The 13,907-nt window shown below is 40.1% G+C and overlaps 1 long non-coding RNA gene across 1 annotated transcript; it reads right to left on the bottom strand.

Moving 5' to 3' along the window:
• Positions 1–760: 760 nt before the first annotated feature.
• Positions 761–1,146, bottom strand: LOC122049069. The gene is made up of 3 exons (XR_006130805.1): positions 1,127–1,146; positions 884–1,024; positions 761–795 (listed from the first exon to the last, which is right to left on the bottom strand). It is a non-coding gene; the product is annotated as an uncharacterized LOC122049069 (long non-coding RNA).
• Positions 1,147–13,907: the final 12,761 nt, after the last annotated feature.

Consider the following 13,907-nt stretch of genomic DNA (forward strand, 5'->3'; position numbering starts at 1 on the left):
ATAAGTTGGAAATCATTAGAAATGCTTAATCAAGGAGATGTTGTAATACCTCAGAAGCATCATCATGAAATGCTTCATCCACATTTGCAGGAGACAACAATTTTTTTCTTTCATTCAATATTATTTTCTCGCTTTCCTTGTTAGCGTCCATCAAAGCTACTTCTAGAAGAGCTCTTGCATCTGGATCAAGTTCACTGATGAACTTTAATGGAGAAGGCCAAACAAGAGGTTCTGCTACTGATGGGTTTAGCAAAGCTGCACAAGCTCCATGATTGTGCTTTATAGCTACAGAATAAGGTATTCGCCTGTGGAATATGGATCAACATATGTTTAATAACAGTGAAACAAAGACAGAACTTCCATGAACACAGAAATTTTAATTAGTTTGTTAGTAGAAAAGTAGAAAATTAAGAGAGAGAGACTCCTTAAATTGACTCTCCTAATGTATGGAAAATTTTGATTCATTATAATTCATCTCAACTAACAAAAGACAGCCAAAATATAAAAAGGCTAAATGCTGCCTAAAAAATTCCTAAAAAGAGATTTCATGGTTGTTGGAAGATAATCACCAAAAGGCCAACTAACAAAGAATCTACACTGTCTGTTTGTTCAAGATTTCAATTGTAAAGCTAGCAGTTCCAATTTCTCCAAGAGTATAGGCAATTTGAAAAGATGAAATATGCCCACCCAGATGAATCCCTCTGGAGCTGATCGGCTCCCCATGCAAGCAATGTGCGAACACAATCCAAACTTCCTCCGTGAGCTGCCAAATGTAGAGGAGTGCTCCCAGAATGACTGAAAAATATGGATTTCGATCTCAAAACAGAAAATTGACACATAAACATAATGGCAAATGATCGAGTATATAAATCAGTCAAAATACCCATATTCCCTAGTGGAAGAAGAAACAAGAGCCCCATGGTCTAAGAGTACACGGACACACTCAGTCCATCTTCGCCGTGCTGCAAGATGTAGAGGCGTCTCTCCCCTTTCATCCCCAACATTTACAAACCGGGCAAATCCCCTAATAACAGTATACCAAAAGGAAAATTGCAGAGCTAAGTAATTAAAACAAGGCCAAGGACCATCAATCAAAATGAATCAAGGGACTTGAAAAAAACCGCACCAAGAATCAACAACCACAGTGGATTGGGAAATCCACTGCGGTTGTTGATTCTTGGTGCGGTTTTTTTCAACTTCCCAGAAACATAATCCCAGTCGAAGTAGGATCAGGCTACAAAACCACAAAGCTCACATAAGCACTAAGAGCTTGAGGCAACGATATCTTCGCGGGGGTGGGATGGGAGTGAGCACAGGTAGTAAGGTTCGGAAGCCCTTTCCCAAATAAGAGAGCACCTAAATCCAACAAAAAGGGATCCAAGCAAACAATAAAACCTCACAGGCATCACCTTTATCAGGGGAATCGATCCCGACGCAGCAGCCTGAACCGAAAAGGGTTTAGATTCAGCCAGAATCTCTCCATGGACAGTTCGGTCGAGGAGTTCGCCACCCAAACCCGGACAGAGCTGGGGGAAGAGACACAGCGGCGTCGATCCGAGCCTCGGAAGCGAAAGTCCACCAGAGAAGAGGGTCGACGGTTTTTGTAAGCAACGGACGAGGAGCTTCTACGGCGCGGAGAAAGAAGGCGAAGTGGCTACTGGGGCCACGGAGAAGTGGGAAAGTCTCTGTTGAAGTGACCGGTGAAGAATCGTAGAGGAAGAGCGATAGCTTCTTGCCTTCGTCACGAGCAGGAGAGCAACGAAATAGATCGCTCCATTTGGTGTCATGGCGTGAAGAGATAGTCGAGGAGAGGAAAGAAAAATGGCTTAGGGTTTGGGAACGCTAAGGGAAAAACACGGCGTGAAAAAAATTTTGCAGAGTGGGAAAGTAAAACTGCGAGCGGAAATGATGAAACTAATAAAGCCAAAGACAACGGTTTTTTCAAAAATGTTGTCGTAGACGCTAAAAATGCGGATAAAGACAACGGTTTATAAAATCGTTGTAAAAAGTGTTGTCGTTTTAAAAAAATATTGCTCAATGACAACAGTTTTGCCAAAACCGTTGTCTTTTATATTTAATGGGGAGTTCAAAGACAACGGTTTTGGCAAAAACCATTGTCTTTGAACAAATACGCAACGCTTTCTCTTAAAACCGTTGTCGTAGGGGTGTTGTCGTTTGCAGTTTTTGTTGTAGTGAAAGAATTGCAGACATGATCAGTGGCTCCCGTATCTACACACCAGGTGCTGGTAGATAACACCGCTAAACATGTTTCAACTACTAGAGTATGAGATATACCTTTATTGTTCTGATTCCTACAAGGACAGTCCTCTGTCCAATGTCCTGACTGCTTGCAGATGAAGCACTTTCCCTTCGGCTTCTTCATTCCAGCTTTTTGTCCCTGAGGTTTATTCACTCTCTTTGCTGAAAAGACCTGTTTCTTCTTCTTCTTGCCTTTCGATTTAGAAGTAGAACCATTTTCAGCATAGTGAATCAGAAAACTTTGACGAAATATCCCTTCTGCTGCCTGTAGTTCTGTCAGAAGTTCTGCCAACGTATACTCTCTTTTGTTCATGTTATAGTTCAGGCGAAACTACTCAAAATTTCTCGGTAACGTTTGGAGAATTATATCGACCTGGGTTTCCCCATCGATTTCTCCTCCAAGAACTTGTATTTCGTTTAGATAGGCCATCATTTTGAGGATATAATCCCTCACGGGTGTCCCCTCAGACATGGTGGATGTCATTAGCTTTCTCATTGCCTCTTGCCTAGCAGTCTGACTCTGGTGCCCAAAGAGTTCTTTAAGATTGTTCATTATATCATAAGTTGTTGGTAAATCTTGATGCTGATGTTGCAATACATTTGACATTGATGCCAAAATGTAACACCGCGCCATCTCATCAGCTTTTACCCATTTCTTATGATACTCAATCTCCTCTGGGGTAGTGTCACCATCAGGTGCATCAGGGGAAGCCTCAGTCAGTACAAACTTATAGCTCTCAGCAGTAAGAACAATGTCCAGGTTTCTTTTCCAATCAATATAGTTTGGACCAGTAGATAACTGGACACAGATTCCTTCTATAATCAACAACACACACTATAAGTAATATCATTTCCCAACTTATCGGGCATATTGATTTATCGAGCTAAACCTCACCCTATGATAAGTCAAAGAAATAAATATTAAATATATGTGCTTGTTATTATATTAGGATTAAGAGCACACACTTCCTTAATAACTAAGGTCTAGTTCTTTTATTAAGTCAGTACAAAAAGAATTTACCTAAATGGTCATACTCAATACACTTAGAGTGTACCAATGTAATTCATTAATCAAGATAAACTAATACTTAATTACACTACGACTATTCCGATGGTTTGTTCCTTTCCATCTTATGTAACGCCCGCCCCCTCCTATGCTAATACTGCTCTAGGGAGGGACGGGGGTTACTTAAACTTACATATCATACATATGCATATGAACTCATGGCAGTGGAAGACATATTTAAAATTTTCTAATTTATCATATGCATAGTTCTAAACATGGCATGTGAGTAATATGACCATATAACATAATGGATATGCTACGTACTAGTATTCATGCATAATACTTGAACATGATTCATAATTCCATAACTAGGGCATAGGCATACCAACATAAAATCAAAACATGGTTCACATGCAAGTTTAGACATATATAGGTTCTAAAACATAAATGGATTTATTCCACCATGCCACTTCCACACACATCATCATTGCCTTTCCTGCTGCTCCCCTTAGTTTAGCCACTCTTTACCCTTATCTGCAGTACAAGGAAATATAAACTATAAGCACATAGGCTTAGTAAGTTCCTTTCCTACTCACAAAACCATAAATCATAACATAGTATATGGCAAATATAGTTAGAACATGTGAGTGCATAAGGTAAATCATAGCATATCATGTGAGAGAATAAACATAATCATACCATATCATGTGAGAGCATAAACATAATCATACCATATTGGAGCATAAACATAATCATATTATGTGAGAGCATAAGCATAATCGTAGCATATCATATGAGAGCATAAGCATAATCATAGAGCATCTTTCCTAAAGCATCTAGAATCATATAGCATGAGATATGGGAATGCATGAATGCTCTTTTGAAAACATGTACATGTTAGAGTGTATACTAAAAGCCTAGCTTTTGGTATAAATATTTATTATGAATAAAGAATCACATTTGGTCAAATTGTCTACATTTGTTTGTAGTTGTTCATTTAATTTATATTGTAGACAACATAGTATGTGGTGTCACATGCAGAAGATGATGTTATCAGTACCTTATAAATTATAAACAGTAGCTCACGACCAAAATGGAAAGGAACAAACCATTAGAAGGTCGTAGTGTAATTAGGTATTAGTTTATCTTGACTATATAATTACACTAGTACACTCAGAGTGTATTGAGTAGGACCATTTGAGGTCGTTTCTTTTATACTGACTTTATAAAGGAATAAAGACCTCGGTTATTATGGAAGTGTGTGCTCTTAATCCTAATATAATAACAAGCACATATATTTTGATATTTATTTCTTTAATTTATCAATGGGTGAGATTTAGTTCGATGAATCAATAAGCCCGATAAGTTGGGAAATGGTATCACTTATAGTGTGTGTTGTTGATTATAGAAGGAAACTGTGTCCTAGAGATACTAGGTTGATAATGTCCTCAAGAGGAGCTCATAAGGATTGTCATGTTAAACCCTGCAGGTGGACTTAGTCCGACATGATAATAAGGTTGAGTGGTACTACTCTTGGATTTAGATATTAATTAAATGAGTTGTCAGTAACTCACTTAATTAGTGGACATTCGATATCTTAAACACAGGGAGACTAACACACTCATAATAAGAAGGAGCCCAAAAATATAATTTGGGATTGGTGCGGTAGTTCAATAATAATTCTCTAGTGGAATGAATTATTATTGATAAAATTAAGTTGTGTGTTCGGGGCGAACACGGGATGCTTAATTTTATCGGGAGACCAAAACCAATTCCTCCTCTCGGTCCCTATCGTAGCCTCTTAATTATAGAGTACTATACCCACCTATACCCACCTTCTTACCCATCCTATAGGGGCCGGCCAAGCTAGCTTGGAGACCAAGCTAGGGCCGGCCATGGGTATGTTCATGGGTGAATTCATGTGGTCGTCCCTATTAAAATAAAAAGGAATTTTAATTTTAAAATTTTTCTTATGTGGATAATATAATTTAAAAGAGAGTTTAAAAATTTAAATCCTTCCTTTTATAAGATTCTACAAAAGATTAAGAGAAGAGTTAAAATCTCTTTCCTTATTTGTAGATTAAAAGGTTGATTTTAATTTTGGTAAAAACTTTCCTTTTAATTATATTCATGATTTAAAAGAAAGTTTAAAAATTAAAAATTCTCTTTTATTAGTTTCTACAAAAGATTAAGAAAAGATTTAATATCTTTCCTTATTTGTAGATTGAAAGGAGATTTTAATTTTAGAGATAACTTTCCTTTTTGGAAATTATCCACATGTTTAAAAGAAAGATTTTAATTTATAAAATTTCTTTTTATTAACCAATCATGAAGGGATTAAAATTATTGGAGAAATTTTTATAAATTTCTAGAAACAAATTAGGAAGTTTTAATTTTTGTTTTAATTAAAACTCTCCTTGTTTTGGGGAGAAGAGTGGCCGGCCATTATAATTTGAAAAGAGAAAATTATTTTAATTAAATAAATTTTCCTTTTCAATGGAAAAAGAATTAAGGAAGTTTTTATTAAATTTTCCTTATTTACCAAGACCAAGGATTATAAAAGAGGGGGTAGAGGAGGCTTCAAGGCTAACGACTCTATTCTATTTTTCCTCTCTTTTCTCCTTGGGTGTGGCCGGCCCTTTCTTTCCTCTCCTCTCCTTTGTGTGGCCGAAACCTTCTCATGGTGGAGATAGCTTTGGTGGCCGGATCTAAGAAGGAGAAGAAGGAGAAGCCTCTTTTCTAGCATCCCTTGGAGCATGGTGGTGGTGGCCGAACCTCTTCATCCTAGGAGAAGTTTTGATGGTCGAAACTTGTAAGGAAGAAGAAGGTGCTTGGTGGTTCTCATCTCGGAAGATCGTTGCCCACACAACGTCCGAGGTTAGAAGAGGAATACGGTAGAAGATCAAGAGGTCTTTCTAAAAGGTATAACTAGTAATTTTTGTTTCCGCATCATACTAGTTATTTTTGGAAATAATACTAAATACAAGAGGCATACGATTCTAGAGTTTCGAATTTGTTTTCGATATAGTGTTCTTTTGTTTTTCTTTCCCTTGTGATTTGATTGTTCTTTTCGGTTAACCTAAAGTTATTTTAGGAAATTAAATATTAGCTTTCCATAAAAGGTTTTGTCTAGTCGGTGGTGGTTGCTCCCATATCCAAGAAGGCCATGTGCCTCGCCACGTCAGTACTGGGAACCAATTATGGAAATTAATATTTAATGGAATTAATAACTTAAGGTGATTTGGGTCGAACGTGTTAAGTTCCGCAGGAGACCCAAGTCAAGACCTAAAAGAACGAATAGATTAAGTTTTGGATCAAACGTGTTAAGTTCCGCAGGCGATCCAAAATTTAATTTAAAAGAACACATGGTAGCTAGGAAAAGGTTCAGACCTTTGTACAAAATTTTTGTACAGTGGAACCTCTAGGTTTTCCGAGTAGCAACCAACAGTACATATACAATGAAATGAGAATATGCAAGATGTTCTTTTGAAAACATATATCATATAGGTACTTAAACATAATCTCAACATGAGGGTCCGGCTTTGTACCACATACATACATGAATGCGCACATCTTAAATAGATCCAAGGTAGCTGATATGGGTAAGGTTTTGTGGGTCCCTGATAAGGAAAGAAAAGGGGGTAAGGAAACTAAGAAGATAGGCCAATATCAGCCGGGACATACCTCCCAGGGGGAGTTAGGCTAATATCGCCCGGGACATACCTCAAAGGGGGAGTTAGGTTTATATCGGCCGAAACATGCTTCCCAGGAGGAAGATCTATATACCTCAAAGGAAGTAGGCTAATATCGGCCGGGACATACCTCAATAAGAGGTAAGTCTATATCAACCGAAATATGCTTCCAAGGTGGAAGATCTATATGCCCTAAAGGAGTTAGGCTGATATCGGCCGGGACATACCTCAATAAGAGGTAAGTCTATATCGACCGAAATATGCTTCCAAGGTGGAAGATCCATATGCCCAAAAGGAGTTAGGATGATATCGACTGGGATATACATCACTAAGAGGTAAGTCTATATTGACCAAAATATCCTTCCCAGGAGGAAAATCCATATAGGTCAAAGGAGGTAGGCTAATATCAGACGGGACATACCTCAATAAGAGGTAAGCCTATATCGACCGAAATATGCTTCCCCAGAGGAAGATCTATATACCTAAAGGAAGTAGGCTAATATCGGCCTGGACATACCTCAATAAGAGGTAAGTATATATCAACCGAAATATGCTTCCAAGGTGGAAGATCTATATGCCCTAAAGGAGTTAGGCTGATATCGGCCGGGACATACCTCAATAAGAGGTAAGTCTATATCGACCGAAATATGCTTCCAAGGTGGAAGATCCATATGCCCTAAAGGAGTTAGGCTGATATCGGCCGGGACATACCTCACTAAGAGGTAAGTCTATATTGACCGAAATATCCTTCCCAGGAGGAAGATCTATATAGGTCAAAGGAGGTAGGCTAATATCGGATGGGACATACCTCAATAAAAGGTAAGCCTATATCGACCGAAATATGATTCCAAGGTGGAAGATCTATATGTCCTAAAGGAGATAGGCTAATATCGGCCGGGACATAATAAGTAAGTCTATATCGACCGAAATATGCTTCCCCAGAGGAAGATCTATATACCTCAAAGGAAGTAGGCTAATATCGGCCGGGAGATACTTCTGAAGCATGTAGAATAGTATCGATCGCGACACGTCTTAAGGTTAGTATCAGCCAGGTCGACCAACACCTTGGAAAAATACCTGATAAAATACGATGTATTGCTAGATAACATAAAATGGCGCGGACAGAAATCTCATGAAGAAGAATAGAGATAAATATTTCAAATAGGCTAATTAATTATAATATCTGCAATATGTGATCACATGACAGGTGTTATATATCTCGACGGGAAAAGTGCTCTTAGATTATTTTGCAGGTGCTAAACGACAAAGGAGGTACATCTGGGGTACAAGAAAGATTCCTTAAAAGTCACTTACTACAAGTACATGGCTGACGTCATCTCATAACAAACTCTAACAAACCGGGGTCCACTTCATTCTACGGAGGTTATATGAAGTGGTATAAAAAGGGGAATCCTCTCCATTGGCAAGGCAAGTTCACAAGTTCACATCATTGTGCACATTCATAACCCTAATTTTCAACTACTGTTCATCTTCTTCTTCCTTCTTCCACACCGAGAGAGATCACTGACTTGAGCGTCGGAGGGCCTAGCCAGGGATTCCCACCCCGGTCTTAGGTCGCTGACAATAGTGTTGGTTGGTCTCTTGTGCACAGGAAGTCTTGAAAGCTTCGGATATGGGTTTCTTCTCTTCATATTTGGATTTCTTCTTCTTCATCGGGTCTTCATGCGAGGAGGACTTGCGGTGACTCTATTTCTCCCGATCCGCTTTGGGTTTCTCGGATCGGTATTCTGCGAACATTATTCTTCATCAGCGTGGTGGGTTTCCTTCTTCCGGATCTCTGTCGTGTCCAGCTTCTCAGACAGGATCAAATTTGGTGCCGTCTGTGGGAACTTCACCTGAATCTGAGACTACAGGATGGAAGAAGCCGGAAAATCAAACCTACTCACTATCAGTCATGAAGATTTGGATTTCCTCATCAATTCTCACGTTCAGAAAGCCTTACAATAGCAGCAACAATAATTGCAAGCCCATCCCAGAGCTACTCTGCCAACAGCTCATCATCCAGCAATATCGACTACCGAGCATCAGAAAGGAAAAGAGCTGGAAGAAGAGGAACATGCATATTTTCCTCCAGCCGTTGTTTCTCCGACAAGGCGTCCACGAGCCTTTCTTCGCACTCCCGTGGATCAAGGGGACAAGAGGCCCGTGTTCCAAGAATCCTCTGGTGAAGCACCAGATAGAGAAAAGCGCAAGATCAAAATGATAACTAGTGATAGCTCACCAGAGAAAGTCATCTCCCCATTCTCTCAAAATGTACTGGATGATCCGCTTCCTAAGCCGTATCAGAATCTTCAGATCAGAGAATTTACTTGAACAACAGATCCAGAAGATCATCTGTTAAAATTCAAGAACGTAGCATTATTACAACAATTCTCTGACGGGGTGAAGTGTCGGATGTTTCTCACTACCCTCGGAGGAGCTGTACAGCGCTGGTTCAAGAGATTACCAGAGAAGTCTATTCGGAAATTTAAAGATTTCAAGAAAGTCTTTCTACACCATTTCTCCAGCAACAAAAGGTATCATAAGACTCCTTGGAGCTTGTTTTCAATTAAGCAAGCATCTAAAGAGTCTATCCAAGCATACATCAAAAGATTCAATTAGGTAGCTATTGACGTACCTAATGCTACCACTGAAATATTAGTCAGCGCTTTCTCTCAAGGTTTAAATGATAATGATTTCTTTAAAGATTTAGTAAGGAATCCTCCTATTAATTTTGATTCCTTGATTAAGCGTGCCACCGAGTTCATTAATGTGGAGGAAGCTCAAGCTGCTCGTAGAAAGGAGGGTGTTACCTCTTGTCCTACCCAGGTTAAGGAGAAAGCTCCGGCTCCTGTGCCTCCACCGAGAGGTCCTAGAATAACTCACCCACCTCATCGACAACCAGAGTATCGTCGACAAGCTGTACAACATGTGGAGATACAGCCAGAGGCACCAAGGAGATGGCGCACTTATCACAAAACTAGTAGTCATCATACTGAAGACTGCTTTGTTTTAAGAAATAAACGAGCTAATCGGGAGCGTTATCAGAGGCAGAACTATTATCGACAGCAATACTTCAGGCAGCAAAGCCCACTCAAACTGCAATATCGCCCGATCGAGCCTCGGCAGGAGGCAATACCAGTCCCGGCCGGTACCAGCCAAGTGTCAAGAAAGCACCCTCCGAAGCTGTGACGACTCGGCAAGAAGAAAATAGGAGTAATGCTACTCGGGGCAGTATCAATATGATCACGGGCGGACCCACTGATGGGGATTCTAATAGAGCCAGAAAAGAACATGCCCGAAGACTGGAAATTCATGCCGTGGGATGTAGTATGGAACAAGCGGCCGTCTTGAAATAAGTTTTGGGCCCAGAGAGCTCGAGGGGGTAGAAATACCCCATGATGATGTCCTGATCATTAAAGCTGTCATAGCCAACTATGTCATTGCTCGTACCTTCATAGGCACGGGCAGTTCTGTCAATATTATATTCAAGAAGGCTTTCGATCAACTGCAAATCAATCCGAGTGAACTTCAACAGATTGTTACTCCTCTATATGGGTTCACAGGCAACGAAGTACAACCATTAGGTCAAATAAATTTGGCCATATCTCTGGGAGAAGAGCCTCTGATGAGAACAAGAAGATCTTATTTCATGGTAGTAGATACTCCATCCTCTTATAATGTGATCCTGGGTCGACCTGCCTTAAACGAGTTTAGGGCGGTCGTTTCTACTTTTTGTCAGAAGATTAAATTTTCAATGGATGACCAAGTCGGGGAGGTGCGAGGTGATCAGAAGACAGCCCGAAAATGTTATGTAGAAATAATTCGGACTGAAGCTAACACCGCCCGAAAGATTCAAAGAATGGAGGTTAATGCCATTCGGGAGAAGCAGCCCGTCCTGGTTTATGAGGAGAAGGAAGAAGTTCAGATCCAGGTCGGTCGGCCTGAAGCTACTACATATGTTGCGGCTGATCTTGATCTTGCTCTTAAAGCCGAATTGGTGCAATGCCTGAAGAAGAATAATGATGTATTTGCTTGGACTCCCAAAGAAGTCTCGGGCGTTTCTCCTACAGTCATGGAGCATTCCTTGCATGTCTTCCCAGATGCCCGCCCGGTCATGCAAAGGAAAAGGAGTTTTAGCGTGGAACAAAACCAAATCATCAAAGAAGAAATTACTAAACTTATGGAAGTCGGTTACATCAGGGTAGTACAGTTTCCAAGCTGGCTAGCTAATGTGGTGTTAGTCTCTAAGCCTGGAAACAAATGGCGAGTATGCATTGATTTCCGGGATCTCAACAGAGCTTGCCCGAAAGACTATTATCCGTTGCCTAGAATCGATCAATTGGTAGACTCCACTGCGGGATGCGAATACATCTCTATGCTAGACGCTTATCAGGGTTATCATCAGGTTCCCTTAGCTAAGGAAGATCATGAAAAGGTCAGTTTTATAACATCTGAAGGTACTTATTGTTATAATGTTATGCCTTTCGGACTAAAAATGCAAGAGCAACCTATCAAAGGCTTATGAATAAGGTCTTCCAGAAGCAGATTGGTAGAAATATGGAAGTATATGTTGATGACATCTTAATTAAGTCTCTTCAAGCTGCTGATCTGTGCAGGGATGTAGAAGAGACCTGCAAGACATTAAGGCAATATGGGCTCAAATTAAATCCGAGCAAATGTTTATTCGGCGCGAAAGGGGGGAAGTTCCTGGGATACATGGTGTCCGAACGAGGGATAGAGGCCAACCCGAACAAGGTCAAGACACTGCAGAACATGGAGCCACCACGCAATGTGAGGGAAGCTCAGAGACTGACAGGCCGGATTACAACCTTGTCTAGATTCATTTCTAGATCGGCCGATCGTAGTTTCCATTTCTTTAAAATACTTAGAAAGGCTAATAAATTTCAGTGGAATGAAGAATGTGATAAGGCTTTCCAGGAATTGAAAGATTATTTGTCTACTCTCCCTGTATTGGCTAAACCCATAGTAGGAGAAACTCTTTGGGTATATTTGTCTGCTAACGAAAACGCTGTGGGCTCGGTATTAGTCAGACAAGAAGGAAAGGAACAACAACCTGTATATTTTTCTAGCCATTTATTAAAAGGAGCTGAGGGTAGATACACCACACTAGAAAAATTAGCTTATGCTTTAGTATTGACTGCTCGGAGGTTGCGCCCATATTTCTTAGCACTTGAGATTATTGTATTAACCAATAGTACTCTTGGACGGGTGTTACTCAACCCAGAGGTATCAGGTCGGCTGATCAAATGGACAACTGAACTTGGGGAATATGACATCTAATATCAACCTCGCTCGGCTATCAAAGCACAAGTTCTAGCAGACTTCATCATAGAAGTTCAAGGCCCTGAGGAAGAAGACATTTGGAAAGTTTATGTAGATGGTTCTTCAACTAGACAGGGCAGCGGAATTGGTGTTCTTCTTATATCTCCAAGGGAAGACGGCCTTCAACTCTCCATCAGATTGAATTATAGAGCTACCAACAATGAGGCAGAATATGAAGCCCTGATAGCAGGATTGCAGGCTGCGCAGCATGTAGGGGCGGCTCGAATCCTTATCTATTCTGATTCTCAGTTAGCAGCTCAACAATTGTCAGGTAATTATGAAATTAATAATAACAGGCTTAAGTTATATGCTGAAGCATTTGATAAGTTGAAGTCCCAGTTTCAAGAAGTAAATATACAAAAGGTTCCTAGATCTAAAAATCAAGTGGCAGATGAACTGGCTAAGTTGGCCTCTGCTATAGTGCCATGGAGTCTAGATCGGCCCGTAGAACAAACCCTGTTAATATCTTGTGTTGAAAGACAGGCCGAAGCAGAAATTCAAGGTGATTGGAGAGCTCAAATCATATTGTATTTACAGCAAGGTATTCTTCCCAGTGATATAGAACAGGCAAGGGTATTCAAGAAAAGAATTGCTCAATACACTATGGTAGGAGAGCAATTATATAAAAGAGCTTTTTCTAGACCTTTGCTCAAATGTATTGGCACAGAAGATATACAGTTTATTTTACAAGAAGTCTATCAAGGTTCATGTGGTAGTCATATAGGAGGGAGATCTTTGGCTCGTAAAATTCTGCTAGCAGGATATTTCTGGCCTACTCTACATGAAGATGCTAACAAGTTGGTAAGAACTTGTATCTCTTGTCAAAAACACCAAAATATCTTACATCATCCTACACAGTTACTGAGAACCTCTATAGTTGCATGTCCCTTCGATTAGTGGGGCATGGACATAGTAGGTACGTTTCCTATGGCAGCTGCACAGAGAAGGTTCTTATTGGTAGCGGTAGATTATTTTTCTAAATGGGTGGAAGCAGAACCATTTGCTCGAATTACTGAATATGCAGTTATTAAATTTTTATGGAAAAATATAATCTGCAGATTTGGCATTCCTCATAAATTAGTCTCTGATAATGGAAGGCAATTCTAAGGGGATAGGATTTTAGATTGGTGCAACAGTTACGGCATTACTCAGGCCTTCACCTCTGTGGCTTATCTGCAAAGTAATGGTCAAGCAGAAGTAACTAATAGGGAAATCATAAGAGGTTTAAAGACCAAACTGGATCATGTCGGAGGTAGCTGGGTAGATGAATTACCCAGCGTTCTTTGGGCATATCGTACTACGCCTCTAGAGGCTACAGGAATCACTCCCTTTTAATTAGTTTATGGAGGAGAAGCAATAATTCCCATCGAGGTGGGAGTAGAATCTGACAGAAGACAATTATATGATGGGGACAATGAAGGTCGGTGACTCATGGAGCTAGATTTAATAGAGGAGGTTAGAGATAAAGCTGCTACTCGTCTGGCCTCATATCGACAACGGATGAGACAAAACTATAACAAAAGAGTCATCCCCAGATTTTTCCAAGTAGGAGATTTGGTATGGAAACGAATTAAACTTGTTGGAGATGTCAGTAAGTTAGCACC

The sequence above is a fragment of the Zingiber officinale genome, chromosome 2B (genome assembly GCF_018446385.1).
Source record: "Zingiber officinale cultivar Zhangliang chromosome 2B, Zo_v1.1, whole genome shotgun sequence".
Lineage (NCBI taxonomy): Eukaryota > Viridiplantae > Streptophyta > Magnoliopsida > Zingiberales > Zingiberaceae > Zingiber > Zingiber officinale.